The sequence below is a fragment of the Uranotaenia lowii genome, chromosome 2, assembly GCF_029784155.1.
Source record: "Uranotaenia lowii strain MFRU-FL chromosome 2, ASM2978415v1, whole genome shotgun sequence".
Taxonomy (NCBI): domain Eukaryota; kingdom Metazoa; phylum Arthropoda; class Insecta; order Diptera; family Culicidae; genus Uranotaenia; species Uranotaenia lowii.
The window spans coordinates 236351364-236366507 of record NC_073692.1 but is presented as its reverse complement, the minus strand read 5'-3'; the positions used below and the strand labels follow the sequence as shown (position 1 = coordinate 236366507).

Here is a 15144-nt window from a genome sequence, read left to right as displayed (position 1 = left end):
AATTCTCGATGTGAAAACGAGGTGCATCGAGAAAAGCAGAGAGGTGTCCTTTATCAACGAGGGTTCAAGCGTTCCTGATAATCCAATAACAAATCCTACGACGAGCAACGAGGGTTCAAGCGTTCCAGTTATCCCAGTAACTTTTTCCGAAGACCAGGGCGATGCTGATGATGTTGCTGTCGTTGGTGAACCGGACGATGATGTCGTTTCGGTTAGCGATGTTGAAGAAACCGATTACGAATCTGCAGATGGAAATACATCAACTGACACCGTAACTGATGTGACCGTGCTCCCTCCGCAAAACAACTCAAATCCACCTTGGTCACAGGTGTTGAGGCGCAGCGGTCGGGAGCACAGACTTCCAGGCAAGTATGCAGATTATCAAATGAAGGGCAAAGGTATTTTCGTTTCCCATTCTTCACAGAACCAACCGATTGTTCCGAGCGCTGGTGCTACCAACAGTGAGCCAGAAGCTGGCTTCAGTGGCACAGCTGCTGTTTCTGGGCGAACTCTGGAGCAGCGTGAGGCACCTAAGACCTACAAAGAAGCGTTGGCCTCACCGTATGCTGCGAACTGGAAGATGGCTATGGATGAAGAACTGGCATCCATCCGAACGAATGGCACCTGGGCGTTGGTTGACCTACCACCTGGCCGAAAAGCGATCGGCTGTAAGTGGGTCTATGCGGTGAAACGAGATGCAGCTGGAAACGTCATCCGGTACAAGGCGCGTTTTGTTGCGCAGGGCTTCAGTCAGCAATTTGGTACGGACTATGAAGAGGTCTTCGCGCCGGTGGTCCGGCAAAATACGTTCCGTACGTTGATGGCGGTGGCAGCGAGACGAAACATGACGGTGAAACAATTCGACATCAAGACGGCTTTTCTCTACGGTGACCTTGAGGAGGAGTTGTTTATGAAGCAGCCGTGTGGGTACACCGTGAAGGGCAGCGAAGGCAAGGTCTGTCGTCTCCAGAAAAGCCTGTACGGACTGAAGCAGGCGGCTCGTTCCTGGAATCAGAAGCTGCACGATGTTTTGGAGAAATCTGGCTATCAACGGTGCAAATCGGATCCATGCTTGTACCGGAAGTGCCACAACAAGCTTTGGTGCTACGTTCTGGTGTACGTGGACGACCTGGTGGTGGCAAGCCAAGATGCTGAGATGATCGACGTTCTAATCGGAATACTTCAGAAGTCCTTCGAAGTGTGCGCTCTGGGTGATATTCACTATTTCCTAGGTCTAGAAATAGAAAAGAAAAGCGGAGATTATTTCCTGAATCAGCGTCGGTACATCAACGAGGTTATTGTCGATAGTGGTTTAGGCGATGCAAAGGTGTCCAAGGTTCCACTTGATCCAGGCTACGTCAAGCAGGCTAATAAAGGTGACCTACTTCCGGACAACAAGGAGTACCAGAAGCTTATTGGTAAGCTTCTCTACGTCGCGGTCAATAGTCGTCCGGACATTGCGACTGCTGTTTCGATCCTGAGCCGGAAAACAAGTAGCCCATCTCAAGTCGACTGGAACGAGCTCAAACGTGTGGTGAGGTATTTGAAAGGGACGATTCAATACCGACTTCGTTTATCCAACTGCAGTGGACCAGAAGGTGTTGTCGGCTACGCGGATGCAGATTGGGCCGAGAATCGAGACGATCGAAAGTCCAACAGCGGCTTTGTGTTCATGGTGCATGGTGGAACGGTGAGCTGGGCGTGCCGGAAACAAACCTGTGTTTCCCTCTCGACGGCTGAAGCGGAAGCATTGTGGCTGAAACAACTGATGAGCGATTTGGACGAGGAGGTGAAAGCTGTCTCGATATTTGGTGATAATCAAAGCGCCTTGAAGATCATCGAGTCGGAAAAATTTAGCAGCAGGACCAAGCACATTGCTGCTCGAATTCATTTCACCAGGGACCAGATGAAGCAAGGCGAAATATCATGTATCTACTGTCCATCAGAAAACATGATAGCAGATATTTTGACGAAACCCTTACCGGGTATTAGAATAGACTATTTAGCTAAGGAGATTGGTCTGATTGCTTTCGTCTAGGAGGAGTGTTGAAGTTGAGACGAAAACCGATCACAGCAATCTTAATTTGAATTTGAATTTATCATAGCAATCATGTCTTTCTCGACTCACTATAAAAGCAAGCACTAGATTGTAAACTTTATCCATTAGTTAATAAACTGTTAAACTTATAACAAGTTGTGTTCTCAGTTAGTAGTTGTCCATCAAAATAACTAATAATCATCAGTTCCAAAGATTGCAATCTGTGCATCTAGTTTTTAAGCAATATGACAGATGTGTTCTGATGGATAAAAAAATTAATGTTAAAATCGGATTACAGAGATCAAATTCTTCGAGATGCCTACTCATGAAAAGGTTCCAACACGATTCCAATTGCTTTTTCCAGGTGAGTTTGTGTAAAATATCATGATTTTGCAAAGGTTTTGCTTCTGTGGTAAAAAAAAGAAATCAATACATGAGTGGAAAAATGTGTGCAAAGATAAAAAAGAGAGTTTATGAAAAAGTTAGAGTATTTCTTGAAATCATTGATAAATATTTTTTTTTATATTTTTACATTAAATGTCATATTAGCACATTCATTTCCTCCTTAGAAAGTTTTTCGATCAAATGAATAGTTTTTAAAATACACACGTTTGTAACTGCCCGGATACTATATGATCATAGCCTTAACTTGTAATGATGATCCGAATCAACTGTTAAGACATTTTCAATAACCATCGTAAATACCATCATGTCACCATCTACCGCCCAGACACCATTTACCGCCCAAAATCAACCTTTTGTTTGTATTTTGAAAAAACTGGGATGTTTTCTCCAAAAATAAGACCTGTGTTCTGTATCGGCATCATTGTTCGATCATTTCACTGAAAAAACATCACTTAATTATGCCAACTATAGCCAGAAATTAAATGTTTAGTTTTTGGTTTCCGGTCAAATTGTATAATTCGACGCCTGTTAGCGAACTAAGCATTACTGTATGTATGTATGTATAGATTTCGCTTTTTGGCCGAGAGTGTTATACTCTATATCACCACTACGTAGGTATCAATGTTATTCAGATTTTCGATAACACGGTGTGTTTAGTTAGCACAATTTTTAATTAAATTGTTAATCGAGCTTTTTCTAAAAATCCCAAGACTTCTTTTATTTTGTCTTCATCGAAGTTGTTAATCAATTCGAAAAGATTGTTGTATCTTTCCCAATCGTAGTGATTTCTAACGTGATTGTACTGTATACAGTGGAACAGAGCATGTTCTGTTGTGAAGTTTTCCGAACATAGTTCACATAATTTTGTATCACGGATTCGAAAAAGTCCGAGATAGTATGGTGAATAGTCGTGTCCACTAAGTAGTCGATTTGCTGTACGTATTTGTTTGTTATTCATTTCTGAATTCCAGTACCACGGTTTGAGATCGAATGTGTTTTGAAATTTGAAAAATTTCAGTCCTTTTTGATTTTCTGTTGCAATATCTTGATACCATTTGTTAGTAGTGTTGATGAAATCCTTTTTATAGTTTCTGCATGCATCATCCAACCGTAGCTTATTTTCTAGAATAGCTGGGCATTCTAGTCCAATTTTAGCTAGTTCATCAGCCTTTTCGTTTCCTGTTATTCCGATGTGTGACGGAAGCCATTGGATTGTAGCTTGTTTTTGCGTTGCTAGTGTGCAGATGTCGAGTGTAACTTTGTCGAATATTTTTTTTTTTAGATCTCTTTTGAGTATTTTGCAAGCTGCCTGTGAATCAGTGAAAATGACCACTTTTCTTGTGTTATTGTCTCTTACTTGTTCTAATGCGACCCGTATTGCTAAGAGCTCAGCAGAAGCAATACTTACTTCGTGAGCTAATCCTAGACTAATGCTCTCTTCCGAGGTAGCATCGAAAACTCCGAGTCCGCATTTATGGCCAGACTTGGAAGCATCCGTGAACCATTGTTCGTATAGATGGTAGTTTGTTTTTATCATGTTTTGGGTAAGTGATTTAAGTACTATAGGAGATGTTATTTTTTTTTTTAGAGTTGACCCTATAATTTGTTCTTTTATCGTGATATTTAGCATGTTACAAGATTTAGCCTGTAAGTATAGTATTTGAAATTCACTGTAGTTTTTAATGAATATTCTTTCAATGTATGTATATACTGTGATTCTGCTTTTAAGGAATTTATGTTCAGTGACTGTAATTGTTGAGCAATTAAGTCGTTTTTGTAAATGTGCAAAGCAATCCTTTTTTTTGTGAAAAATTCACGTTTTAGTGATAGTGGGCCTTCGCCACTCAATGCTGCCAATGAGTTTATCGGTGTAGTTTTGGAACAGCCTGTTGCTATACGTAGACCTTGCCTGTTCGTCGTTTCTAGCATGTCACTATATTTTTTTGCCGTGTTTCCATACAGAGTAGCGCCATAATTCAGATAGTTACCGAAAAGAGCTTTGTGGAACATTATCATAGCTTTTGGGGTTCCGCCATGCCTAATCCCTCCGATGATTTTTAACATGTTTAATCTGTCCATGAATGTTTTTTTAAGGTTTTTAACGTGTATTCCATATTTGAGTGTCTGGTCCAGCGTTATTCCCAGATATTTATAGTTCCTTACAGTTTCTAACGTCTCTCCATTCAAAGTGAGCAAGAGCCTTTTATCCGTGTTTTTAAATAGCATAGCCTTAGTTTTGGAACTGTTTAATTTTAGTCCAAGTTCCTCAGCCTTACTTGTGAAGTCATCAATCTCCGTCTGCATTTTCTGTATAGCAGTTTCGTACGATTTTGCCCTTACTATTTTCAGAAAGTCATCTGCGAATTGGAGAGTGATGATATTTCTGTCCAGGTTTGTGTTGTGAAGAGAAGAAGTGTAAATATTGAAAAGCACCGGTGATAAAACATCACCTTGTGGTACTCCGCAGCTGATTGTGTGTTCTACTTTTCCTTGGTCTGTACTTATTATCGTTTTTCTGTTGATCAGAAAATTATAAATCCACGTAACAGTGTCCCCTTTGAATCCATAGCTCTGCATCATGTTTCTCAATTTGTCAACATTTACACTGTTAAATGCATTTGAGAAATCGAAGAAAACTCCAATAGTTACAAATCCTTCTCTTCTTGACGACATAATGAAATTTGTGGCAAATGTCACACAGTGTTCCGTTGACATACCTTTTCTAAATCCGAATGAGTAGTCTGACAGTATGTTATTGCTTAAGCAGGTGAGGTTAATATCTTCAAGGACTGCTGCGTTTATAGTTTTAGTCAAAGTTGATAGAAGTGCTATGGGTCTGCTAGATTCAATTTCTTCAGGAGGTTTATTTGGTTTCAATACTGGTATGATCTTTATCTCTTTCAGGTGTTTGTCTAGATCACCATTTCGCCACATTTGATTTAATAGGTCAAGTATTTTTGTGACAGTAGTTAGATCCATACATTTTAGCATTCCATAATTTATGTTATCGGTTCCTGGTGAGGAACGAATCGATTTGTTTTTTAAAAAACCTTTCCAGGATTCTAAACTCAGAATTTTTGGTCTTGTGTTTAGATCAGGTTGAAGTGGTGTTTTTATTTCTTGTTGACCAAAGTTTTTAAGAAGAAATCTTTCCGCAATATCATTATTGTGTAATATGGGATTGTTTTTGGGATTTACAACAGGGTTAAATTTTAATCTCTTTACTAAATTCCAGTTTTCTTTAACGTTGCGGGGGTCTATGGAATTAGTAAGTTCCAATATTTTTTCTTTTATGTGTTTTATTTTAGCCTTTTTGAATTTAGCTGTGGATTTTTTCCATTCTATAAGATTAGAAGTACTGCTACACCTGTTGTAGTCTCTCAATGCATTTTGTTTAGCTTCATATAGCTCAGTAAGCTCAGAGCTCCAGTAATATTTTGGAATAAATGTGTTCATTTTTTTATGTTTTTTGCAGATTTCATTCGAAATAGTCGTAAGATCTTTGATTTCATCAAATTCATAGTGTTTGATTTGTGAAATTTCTTCGGTTATTTTTATTTTATCAAAATAATACTTTTTTTTTGTTTTGAAGTTCAATTGTAGTTGTGTTTTGATCATAAGGTGACCACTTCCACCAAAACTTTTATTAAAAACTTCCCATTTGGCGTCGTTAAATATATTTGCAGTACACATCGAAAGATCAATGGCACTGGATCTTTGCCCAGCAGCATGTGGTATAAATGTAAAATCTCCGTTGTTTAGTATAAGCAAGTTAGAGTTGGTAATGGAATCGTATATTAAATTCCCTTTATTATTAGTTTCCAAACAGCCCCAGAGTTCATTGTGGCTATTGAAATCTCCTCCCAAGAAGATCTTGGAGTGTATTGTAAGTTCATTTAGTAAAACTGAAACTGCAGTTTCTAATTCTTGTGTTGAAATTCGTGGGTTAATGTAAATTGTAACTAGTACCAGATTCAGTGTATGTATTTTAATTCCCAACGTTTCAAATTGATCAGTCGATCTCAATATAATTTTCTCGAAAGTTAAATCCGAACGTAGGTAAATACCAACACCTCCAAAACCGTCTGTTCTAGGCGATAGTATTCGATGGTAACCTTGAATGTTCCATCTATGTGTCATCAGTTGTTCAGGCTTTACCCAAATTTCCGATAACAGTGCAGCATCATATTTTTCGGTAAATAGTTCATGAGCAAGTTCGTTCTTGTTTGTATATAGACTTTGTATGTTTGTTTGTAATATATTAAAATTACTTTGCATCATGAACTATTTCCAGTCCACTCACCTGCTCTTTTTAGCTCTCCTATTATTTTTGCAGAAAGTTCTGCTCCAGGTGCTCCATGAGGTTTCAGAATTTCAATCAGTTTATAACTTACTTCTTCCATAGCTTTCTTCCATTCTGTTTGAGTTTGTTTCTTTACGGTTTCTTCTATTTGCTTCTTCAGTTTTTCTATCTCTCCCGTTCTATAAATGTTGTTTAAACCTGTTCCTCTAATTTCTTCTTTTTCTTCTTCCATTTTCCTTTTTTTAACAAATTCCTTCGAAGTCAGTCCAAGAATACTGGCTACTCCTGGTGCTGTTTCTTGTTCTTCTTTCCTTTCCTTTCCCTTGTTTAAACGATGTTTGTTGCTCTCTTCTCGATGTAAAATTGTCTTCTGGTGGATACCTGGTGCTCTTGCTACAACATTTGAAAACGATTCGGCAGGCGTCGGATACTCTTCGGCACTTCTCAAGACGTCAAAATGGTTTTCGGTAGGTACAATGTAGGACTGTTTAGCTTCTTGGTATGTCATTCCTTTTTTGGCCATTTTAGCTTGTATATTGCTTTCTTTTTTCCAACGAGGACAAATTTTGTCCGTCGTTTTATGTTCATTACTTTCACAATAATAACATTTGATTTTTTTGCAGGTTTTGTCCATCGGATGCTCTTCTGAACAGCTGGTACATTTTTCAGACTTAGATTTGCAATTTTTAGACAAATGATTATATTTCAAACATTTGTAACAAATCACGGGTTTTCTAATATAGGGTTCAACTCTGAAAATAACAGAAAATATACACACTATTAATTTTTTGGTGTAAATTTATGTCAAATTGGATGCACAAAATTGAAACATCACTTTTGACCTAAAGTTATACCGAGAAAAACAGAAACGCTTGAAGCCATAATTCCTCAGACATAAATTATATGACGTATTTGACATAATATTATATCATCGATGATGTAAACTTAAATCAAATGTGATGCACAAAAGTAAAGCATCTTTTTTAGCATAAAATTAGATCTCATAAGAAATAATGTTGCGTCGTATACATTTTTAGTGGTATGAGCTTTCGGGGACAAAATTTATAGATTAATACATTTGTTTTGTTTGATTTTCTTTTATTTTTTTAAACATCTTATTCTAGAACACACATTTCTAGGAAATGGGGCTTATGCTGCGACGCGATTGACGTGACTCACGAAATTTCATATCGTTTTGCTGGCTTAAATAGTCTCTCTAGTCTCGAAATTTTCGTTCGTATGAGCTGCTATTGGTCTTCAGAACTTATCGATACACAAATTTCTTTGCTAAAGCTTTTTCTGTAGTCAGGACAAAGAAGTGAAATTTCGTGAGTCACGTCACTCGCGTCGCAGAATAAGCCCCAATGTTTACAATTTTTTACAACCTAACTGTACAGTTAACAGTTACGCATACTTTTGCAATGCTAATTGATTTTTTTTATTTCTATCTTCTTTAAAAAAAAATGCTTAATTAATTGGTTCCCGAAAAACAAACTTAAGTACCGAGAACCAATTTTGACTGTATCAAAAATCGATATCGTGTTTAGGGGACGAAATATCAATAACAGAGGAGCATGCCGCATATAATGAACTTGAGAAAAGTCTGAAATTTGTTATATTCAACATTTTCAAAGCAATTAATAGATCATCATGAATTGCCTGTCAATTAGAAAAAAATATTATTAACTCTGACGAGTTAATTAAAAATTATCGTGATTTTGATTTGTACCCGATCTTATTGAAAACTCTAGCCACCTTAGTAGTAGCTCAGGGACATTTAAACAGGGTCAGTTAAGTAAACAGAGTACATCATGTTGCCATAACCATACGATAGTATATGAAACTGTTAATATATCCGGCAAATAGTTTTTCAAAGTAACAATTCCATTACTGGAGCCTAATTTGCAAAAAAAACATCTTGATGGGTACTCGAGACTGAACAGTTTTCTAGCTGAGTGCTTCAATTAATTTGGATGATTGCTTGTTAAAAACTGTGAGGTACTTAAATGAATTAACTTGAGAGGCCAACCATTGATACGACAGCGAGTTCTAGATTTGAACCTGGTTTAAAAATGGACTTCGGATGCGGATGGAACCGTTCCGTTTTTGAGATGGTAGCCGGACGAAAGTCATCCGGAACTGCTGCTATCCATGCTTCCGGTCGTTCCAGTTGACATGCTTCTGCAGCTGTTTAGATGGCTATGCAGGTTGACTGGTGTTCCGCTGCGCCATGGCGAGTCTGCTGTGCTGGATGATTTTGAGAGTACATGACGGTGGGATAACTTACTTGACATTGTGCGAAAACCGACGGTTAAACACATCCGTCTGATGGATCGAGAGTATCCTGAGTTTTCTGTTGAGCCGAAGAAGCGGATGTTTCATTCCAGCCACCAGTCGCGTAATCCATTCGATCGTTGTCACTTATTGCGTAAATGCCGTTCTCACGATGTTTGCTAAATCGGAACATGTGTCAGATTTCACGGAACAGGCCATTCTTCAACTATCTGTTCTTGTGCTTTCCGTTTTTCAAGAGTCGCACAGAAATCCTAAAAAAAGTAACAGCAATTAGCATGGTAAGCTTAAACAATAGTGATAAACCAACCTGTAGACTGCAGCAACAAGTGCCAATTGCACCGTTCGAAGAAATTCCGGGTATTCATCATGCAAATAGAATTCTGCAACAAAAAAAAAAACAAATATTAGAATATTGACGGAACGACCAAAACTGCATCATTCAACGGAGTTCTGGGAATTTCGACAAAGAACTTACTCGAGCCATCATCCGATCGAAGTATTGGCCAATTTCTTGAAACGAACGGCTGGCAGCGATCAAATAAAATTAACACACGCTCATATTTTTTTAAACATTAATGACTTTTATTGAACCATTTTATGAGATTTCCGATTGAACTGCGATAATTGTTGTTTTTCAACCACAGTATACGGTTTAATTTCAAGCATTTCGTAAGTTCTGAGGAAAAATGTTGAAAATGGTTAAATTTCAACCGTAATATATAAGAAAAACAGTTGCCATTTTTGGACGCGCAGATAACAATTGTTTGTTTTTTACTGCTGTGCGTCGAATCTACTGAATGTTTTAGCGATTTTTCTAACTTCAGGGGAATAATCTGATTAAAAGCTTGTAAGTATCTGCTAGACTGAATAAAATTGATAAAATTACTTTCGAACATCCTCCAAATCCCCCGTGCCACTAACTTTTTTTTTCTTTCTCAAACAGGACAAAGACGGATCACAGGCTGCTTCACATGGATCCGGATCAGGAGCTTCCTGTGAAAATCTGTAGGAGCAGAAACGGGTGCCCCGCAATCACCCCAGACGAGGCATACAGTGCATCATCCGGAAATGGTCTCATAAGAGGAAGAGGAAAATTAAATTACAAAGATCGGATTCATAATTGTTTCACATCGATCAATATATTTTAAAATAAAGGTTCTATTGATGAAACTCCGATTGATTCTTGTTGTTCTTCATTAATTCGTATCATTTTTCCCTGAATTTATCTCATTTTCACTTTTTTTACCATGCTTGAAAAATAACCATAATCTAAGTTCTCCCCGGAATCTCATTTTATGAGTTTTCACTGAAAACTCATAAAACGACTTAACCCACAAAACTGCCATTATGGTTATTTTTCAAGCATTAATGGTTCAATATGGCCGAGCGTGCATTTCATTAGAACGTCGTACTCCACCTGGGTTGCCAGGTGCCCAGATTTGTCTGTAAAACCAAGACTTTTGACCCTTCGTCCAGATATTGGTCAGACACAGATTTTGCCCAGATTTTTGGTGAGAGTGCCCAGATTTTACAGACTTTCAAAATTGACAGATAAATTCAATATGAATGTATCAGATTTGATATGTAAGTGGCAGATCAGCCTAAAATCTGGCTTGTATTCTATGGTATGACCAATCATTTTGTTTTTTAAATAAGATCGGCATGGTACGTGGTAGGATACTGTGTGTTATTTAGTTATTAACTCGAAAATAACCCGAACACCATAACACAAACACCCCCCCCCCCCCCCCCCCCCCTTACACGATTCGCCAAATTTAATTTCTTGTTTAGTACCAAATTTTTTATTTTCCTTATGCACAGACACACACAGACTTTTTTTCAAAATTGCCCAGATTTTTCATCCTAAACACCTGGCATCCCTGTACTCCACCCACTACACGCTCGATTTGTTATAACCATTTATGGTTCTTAAATAACCATTTTATGATATTTACTTATAATCTGCCAATATGGTTATTTTTCAATAATTTTTCCTGAAAGAATTTTAACCATTTTGGTAGTTTTCGAGTATAAACCAGAAAATGGTTTAATAATTTGATGTTCTCTATATCGCCATTTTGAAAACGGTTCAAATTGCAGCCGGATCGTGGAAACTTCGGATATGTAGGAGATGGAGAAAGGTAAGAGATTTATTCCAATTATTTGTCGATCCCAACATCATAAACAAAAAAATTTCAGGGTATCGATTGGATCAATCCGGATCAATTCCGTTTCATACTCCTAACTTGAGAAGGACGAGGCCTCGCTCACCGGTCCATCGTTTCCAGCCACAGCAAATGAAAATACACAAGGAATCGTTTTTCACACCATCCGGAAGGAGCTGGAACGGGCCGGTATGTTTGAAAAAACATCACCAGCCAATCGAAGATTATTCACCAGGCCCTCTTTCTCCACCCCTCACCCCGTTAAAAATAGCAGACTAGCGATGATAGTATTGGCCATCCCGCAGGAGCTCTTTTTCTTATAAGGTTTGGTTTGCGCTCGCGGGGGAACTTTACTTCCGTACCAGGTGATTCGGCTGCTGTTGGTGTAAAGCTGGTGGCAATTTCAACTATTCGATTGATTTTTTTTTAATTTTTTTGGGAATCATAAATAAATAAGAATACTTAATTGGAAAATTCTGATTGTTATTGACAATTTTTTGAGAAATCCTCATGAATCTGAAAAAGCAGCTCATTTGAATTTCGGTTGAAGAATAACCATTTTTCAACTTCTCCTCCAGAATTCCATTCGGTTGAAAAATAACCATATTCGAACTTCTCCCCAAGAAGTCATTTTATGACTTCTGATGGAGAACTCATAAAATGACATTTCCCGGGAAAAGGTCAAAAATGGTTATTTTTGAATCGTAAATGGTTTAATAATTTCTAGCGTGTACCGACCGTTATCGTTTTGATTATTCTAGTGTAATATTTCAAAAGGCCGAGACTGCAAAAAGGAATTCATCAAAATACATGAACAAAAAGATTATGATTTTGAAAATAGGTTTTGATCTGTTTTGATTATATTTAATGACATTTCATTAGCATTTTTCAGGATTCGAGCAAACTGCTAGGTTCGCCTTTATGAAATATCCAGCGAGTATGGACAGAACCTGACAGAACCACATTAGAGGTGCCAGGTGTTCTGATTTTTCAGGATTTGTCCTGATTTTCGAGAGACCGTCCTGATTTTTCAAATTGTCCTGATTTTTTTTAAATGGTCTTTTTGAACTAAATTTAATTATAATTTGGATATTTTTTTTAAAATTTAGTGCGAAAAGACCATTTAAATACAAAAAAATAAGGATAAATCAGGATATTTTAAAAAATCAGGACGGTCCAAGGGATGGCAAACCTATTCTTCACGGTAAATTTAGATTATTCAGAGACTGAATAATTTCGGTTCAGGGGTCGCACCATGTATGGAGATGAAAACAACTGAGTTGGAATCCATCAAAATTTTGAGTTGTTTTCATCTATTGACTTTCAAAGCCTGGAACTTAGCGAAGACGCATACGTTTTCGAACAAAATAGATGAAAACAACTCAGAGAGTTCCAAAAACCAGTGTTGATTGTTTGGATGCGATGGTCGGAGACCAGTTACGGAATAATCACAGTAATCAAGGTGAGTACAACTTTTAATTACATTTACTATTGAGTTAGAAATTAAGTGGTGTCGAAAGGACAAATATAAAATTTAACAAATTTATCTTATCTTCCAGCAATCTCTACGGAAGCCATCATTCACAACTATAAGTATAATTTTCTCATAATTTTGAAGTGTTAATCATTTTCACCTATGGTGTTTTCTTTTCTCTTGTCTTTTCAGATCAGCTCAAATTAGACAGAGTGTGCTGGTGGGTGAGCGTGCCAGGTGGGATAGCACGTAGTTCCTCCCGCTGAGTGCAGTCAAATGGCCCGGCGGCTCTAATTTTTTTTTGTGGTGAAAATAAAACCAATCGGATAAAAATGCACGCATCCATCTTCTGAATACAATCGTCTTTTTCTTTTTGAAATCAGAAATTCCATTCAAAACCGCTTTGAAATTTCATAAATTTTTGATTTTTTTTCATTCAGTCGATCCATGAACAAGCCTAAACCTCCCTGAACAAAAACAACTCAGAATTCGTGAAAACCCCTACAATTCAGTTTTGAGTTTTGCCGCTCTAATCAAAATTTGAGTTTTCCTAGTTTTGGCGCATTTTGAATTGTTTTCCTTCAAATCTGAGTCAACGAGAATTAGAGTGTTTGTCATTGAATTTGACAACCATCATAATTACGGGCCCACTATTTTCTGGGGCCCAATACAAACCTGACGTTTTGCTGTCAAGGACCCGGACTAAATGTCAAATCTTAGATAGTTATGAATGATTGCACACTAACACAACAATCGTTCTGGTTCCTCATTGATTGAAAATTTGACTTCGTACTACTTTGAGAGGAGAACACCATAAACTTTTCTCCCCATAGATAGAAAAAAAAAGATTCTTGTCGCAAGAAGAACCAACTTGCCATCCCCCTGGGACGGTCTCTCGAAAATCAGGACAAATCCTGAAAAGTAAGAACACCTGGCACTTCTGATTATGTTGTTCTGTCTTTTGTCTCGTCAATATTTGCTGAATATTTCACAAAGGCGAATCTAGCAATTAACTCGAAACGTGGCTTAAGAAATTACATTGAATGCAATCAAAATCTATTTATTTTTCAAATCTTAATCTTTTAGTTCGTGTTTTGCAATTTCCTACAGTTGCAGTTTCGGCTTTTTGAAGTTTTACGCTAGGATAATCAAATCAATACCGGTAATGAGACCAAATTGCACCGAATAATATAATGTACTGAAACCAGTGAAATCCTATCGAGGTTTATTGTTGCAGGTAATAAAAATTAATCCATTTAATAGATACCGTAATCAGTGCATCTGTTTCATCTGTTGCAGCAGTGGGACTGTCTCCAGACTCTTACGAGCGTCAGCTATGTCACTGTTCCGAATCTACAAATTTTTAATGGCACGCAAGAAATAATCCCGATGGATGTCCGTAAGAATGCATTCGGAATTGAAGAGAAACTCAATTATCAGGGAAAGAGGTGATAATACACGTTCTTGTTCCGGAACTCCATACGGTCGCTAAATCGAGGTGATCATTTATCAGATGTAAATACGGGAATTCAGAGCGAACGGTCCTATTCAACGCCGATGTTTCTGAATTCGTCCTGCACTCATATGTTCGGCTGTGATATTGCTCAAAACCATACACTTTCATTTTTTATCACTAGCGATGATTATTTAAAATTTCTTCCAACCAACACACAATTCTCTGCATGTTCATATACCGACAAAACTATAAAAATAACGTTGAAAATATTTGTGCGTAACATTTCACAAAATAGTTGCAAGTTTTCAAAATAAACGTAGCAGACATGCGATGCGGTTTGCATATGGTTTGACAAAGCAAATATGATATAAAGCACACAAATTTACATCATTGAAGACTTATTTTCAGGATGAGACCTGATGTATTGTTACGCACATGTATGTTAGACGTGGAAAGATGTAAAATTAGATCATATTTGAATATAGATCAAACAAAATTATGTCTCGAAGCGTTTCTGGCTCGTGTAATTTTGAAAATTTTTTGGAGTGTACTTAAATTAGTAGGCAATATGTTACTCCTAAATATCACTCCCACTTTATGAGTTGGTTCTTTCTTTTTGTCATCATTATAACGGAATAGTCTAAATATTGAATCAATTTCAACTTGGCATTGGATACTACTTATCAATTCTCCTTCATCCATATCGGTAGGGATTCCTGAAATAACTCCAGTCATAGTAATGAATTGACGCGGGATGTAAGCTTTGTATCCTTGTAGTTCTAAGTTTTTGCATGAAGCCAATCGATTCGCGTCTTTCCAGTTTCCAACATAAACCGTCACTTTGTTCCTTCCGGTTTTGCTGATATCTTCAATCGATTTGTCAAATCCGTTTTGATGCAGTATGATCCCAACAGTTAATCGGTTAATGATTTTTCTTTTCTCAACATCTACATTTTCCACTATTGCGGTTACTGGGAAAATTTCTAATCGCACGACGGTAGCCTTCCG

General features: G+C 37.4%; 2 long non-coding RNA genes across 2 annotated transcripts; one reads left to right on the top strand and one right to left on the bottom strand.

Moving 5' to 3' along the window:
• Window positions 1-8008: 8008 nt before the first annotated feature.
• LOC129747083 (uncharacterized) lies at window positions 8009-14071 on the bottom strand. The gene is made up of 4 exons (XR_008737443.1): window positions 13948-14071; window positions 9517-9565; window positions 9349-9421; window positions 8009-9292 (listed from the first exon to the last, which is right to left on the bottom strand). It is a non-coding gene; the product is annotated as an uncharacterized LOC129747083 (long non-coding RNA).
• LOC129747082 (uncharacterized) lies at window positions 12476-13274 on the top strand. The gene is made up of 3 exons (XR_008737442.1): window positions 12476-12668; window positions 12766-12799; window positions 12873-13274. It is a non-coding gene; the product is annotated as an uncharacterized LOC129747082 (long non-coding RNA).
• Window positions 14072-15144: the final 1073 nt, after the last annotated feature.